Source organism: Pteronotus mesoamericanus, unplaced genomic scaffold (assembly GCF_021234165.1).
Source record: "Pteronotus mesoamericanus isolate MK-2021 breed Mesoamerican mustached bat unplaced genomic scaffold, CSHL_Meso_final contig_1189, whole genome shotgun sequence".
NCBI classification, from domain to species: domain Eukaryota; kingdom Metazoa; phylum Chordata; class Mammalia; order Chiroptera; family Mormoopidae; genus Pteronotus; species Pteronotus mesoamericanus.
In genome coordinates this window covers 1,077,593-1,081,239 of record NW_026555038.1, presented here as the reverse complement: position 1 = coordinate 1,081,239, position 3,647 = coordinate 1,077,593, and the positions used below count along the sequence as shown (strand labels likewise).

Here is a 3,647-nt window from a genome sequence, read left to right as displayed (position 1 = left end):
AGGCAGAGCCCAGACCAGGGCCCCAGTGTCGACCTTGATGGGAGGCAGCCAGGTTCCAGGAGCTCCTGTCCCACGTGCCTAGACAGCAGCTGTTGGGATAAATGCCCTTTGCTGCCCTGCTTGTGGCTTCGAGTCTGATAAGTAGACTCTGACTTTGTTCCCAAGGGTTGTTTCTGAAGGAAGTGCTCACTGACAGGGAAACCCCTTCCCTGTCCTGGTTCTCCATGTCTCCATCCATTCATTAGCATTGGAGTCTGACCTCCTTCGAGAGCAAGGCAGTCTACAGAGACATCGTACCACAGACGTCCAGGCCCCTAGGAAACGGCAGCCAAGACCTTCTTCTACTTCGAGATTAAGTAGTTCATGAAAAGGCACCGAAAAGCCTCCACCCGCACTGGTGGCTCTCACAAAGGTATCTGGACCAAGGGGCCCATTGGCATTTCCACTTTTGACAGAGATTCCCTCAGGCTCCCGTTCTTTCTGGCCCGAGTTTAGATTTCTGGTATATAGATGCTCTGGCTGGAGAGCCATCCTCGTTTTGCGAGGTAAGTCACAAAGGCCCTTCTGGGCAGGAGGGAGGGCACCCTCCCAAGGAGGACGCTAAGGATGGGCAGGAAGTGACTTTCTCCTGCAGAGACACTTCTTCCTGCCAGTGCAGGAGGACGGACACCTGCCAGCAGCCCCAGCAGAGGAGAAAGCACACCAGCCCTCCTTCCTCTCTGCCCCTAGGGCTCCATTTTGATCATGCTGTGTATCTGCTCTCCTCTCTTCCTGCTAGAGATGGAAAGAACATGATCTACCTAACTTTTTACAAATATTTTATTTATTTTTAAAAAGATTGTATTTATTTTCCTCTTAGAGAAAGGGGAAGGGAGGGAGAAAGGGAGAAAAAACCGCAATATGTGACAGATATATCAGTGGGTGATGGGTTGCCCCTCGCAGGGTTGCCCAATTGGAGAACCTGGCCCACAACCCAGGCATGTGCCCTGACCAGGAATTGAACTGGCAACCTTTCGCTTTGTGGGAAGATACTCAACCAACCGAGCCACACCAGTCAGGGCCCAGCTACTTAATTTTTGACCGCAGAATTATTGACTTAGAAAATAGAAATATAGTCCTGGCTGGGTGGCTCAGCTAGTTGGAGCATCATCGGTTATGTGGGTTTGATCCAGTCAGGGCACATACCTAGGTTGCAGGTTCAATTCCCAGTAGGAGCGCATACAGGGGATGGGGTGTGAAGTAGGGGGCAACCCATTGATGTTTCTCTCATATTGATGTTTCTCTCTTTCTCGCTCACTTCCTTTCTCTGTAAAATCAATAAATATATCCTCCAGTGCAGATTTAAAAAAATATATATATATATATAAATAAGGCTGTATATTAACAGTAACAGGTATATAACTCTTATTTTATTTTTAATTTTTTCCAGTCAACAAAAGGGGAACTTTAGCCCTGGCTGGTGTGGCTCAGTGGATTGAAAGCTGGCCTGCGAACCAAAGGGTTACTGGTTCAATTCCCAGTCAGGGCACATGCCTGGGTTGCAGGCCAGGTCCCCAGTAGGGGGCACATGGGAGGCAACCACACATTGATGCTTCTCTCCCTCTCTTCCTTCCCCTCTCTCTAAAAATACATAAATAAAATCTTTTTTTAAAAGGGGGGGGAACTTTATTGAGGCCCCAGGGCCAAGGGATTCAGCCAGGAGGCCGCTCTGCAGTGGAGGAAGTAGTGGAAAGGCCTTTTTAAAATTTCTTGGGACGCAGGTTGTTGGTGTAGCTGCACTTCTTCGGTTGACAGCACTGTGGAGCAGGTGGGACTAACCCTTGCGGCGATCATCTTGTGGCCGTTGTACTTCTGGCTGTCAGAGGGAGGGCTCGATGATGCCACTCTGCAGGTGAGGCACGAAGTGCAGTGTGGACTCCTTCTCAATACTGTAGTCTGAGAGAGTGTGGCCATCCTCCAGCTGTTTGCCCACAAAAATCAGATGCTGCAGGTCAGACGGGATGCCCTGCTCATCTTGGATTTTAGCTTCGATGTTCTCGATGGTGTCACTGGGCTCAACCTTGAGGGTGATGGTCTGCCAGCCAGGATCTGCACAAAGGTCTGCATGTCTGCGTCTGCTGGGGAGGCAGCTCCCCACCTCCTTGGACAGAGAGAGCACGTAAGTCTTATTTTAAAAATGAGGACAAAAACATGACCTGAGAAAAGCAACAAGAACAACCACCACAAAAAAGCTCTAATTTTGGAAGAACAGGATCAGAAAAAAAGTACTTTTTACTTACCTTGTATATTTTAGTGATATTCCCCATTCTGGAGCACTGACTATGGGCAACCTTTTATTTGAGGCAAGAGACAAGTGAGTAGAACTGAGGGAAGATGTAGAGAAATGTAAAACCACAGCAACAGACTATCCTGTAATATTTTCACATTCTGGACCATGTGATGACACTGCTCCCATCTTTTCTCTCACAGGTATGTGTCCTTCCACTGCCATCTATTCCACTTCAGGTAGAACAAGACAGTCTCTCACGAGCCCTGGTGACCATCAGCCAAACAAAAGGTGCCTGTCCAAGATGGTGTTAGTAACTACGGAGAGGTCGCCTGCCTTCTACTTCCCACTTCTCACAGCCGTGGTGACTTAGGTACTGTCTACCATGATTAGCCATCTTCTGGAGGAGAGCAGATGCGTGCCTATCTCCCCTAGTCTATCTATTGTCCTTAAGATGCTACTAACGTTGGTTAGGAGAGAAAGAAAAAGGGAAAGCAAGCCACTCACTGGCAGAACGTTCAGGACCTCCTACATCTCACTCTTCAAATTCACAGCAGCCTTGAATGAAAAGGAGAATAGCTACACTTTAAAAGACAGAATCAATACTATATGAGGTTTGACATGCTCTCCTAACATATTTTCGCCATTCTAAATCCTAAGCAGTGCTGGATGGTAAAACAAAATATCATGACCCCAGGAAATGTTAAAATGAATTACTAAAAAAGAAAAGTGAAGCTTAATTAAATGACAAAAAGATAAATTACTGATATAAGAAAACGTTTTGGGGTGATAGAAATATTCTAAAACTGGATTGTGGTGATGGTACCATAATTCTATAAATTAACTAAAAATAACTGAATTGTATACTTTCAACAGGTGAATGTTACGGTATATAAATTTACTTCAATGAAGCTGCTTAAAAAAGAAAACAAACCTTTTTTAAAAATTATGGTTCATCCATTAAGTACAATGAGGCAGTCCTGTATGCATTAATATGAAACAATCTACAAAAATATTCAGTGAAAAAGCAAGTTGCACAACAGTATGCATGATGTGCTGCAATTTCTTATAAAAATATTTAAAAGATTACATACATTTGCACAGACCATTTCTGAAACAATACACAAAAAAAATAATAATGTTGGTTGCCTCTGGGTAACAGGCTGGAAGCTGGAGATAAAAGGGAGACTTAATTTTCACTGTATTCATTTTAATGCCTTTGAATTTTTTATGAGATTTTTTAATATCTATTTTAAAATAAATAAAATTGTTGTTTTCAGGAAAGAATCTCAGTGACATTAATGAGGCTCTTTACCTCAAACAAATAGTACTTTGTTAAAAGATTTTCTGTGTTCGGTCATCAAATTTGAGCTATGGGTTG

General features: G+C 44.2%; 1 pseudogene; it reads right to left on the bottom strand.

The window, feature by feature from the left end:
• Window positions 1–1,739: 1,739 nt before the first annotated feature.
• On the bottom strand, window positions 1,740–2,106 carry LOC129078045 (ubiquitin-like; annotated as a pseudogene).
• Window positions 2,107–3,647: the final 1,541 nt, after the last annotated feature.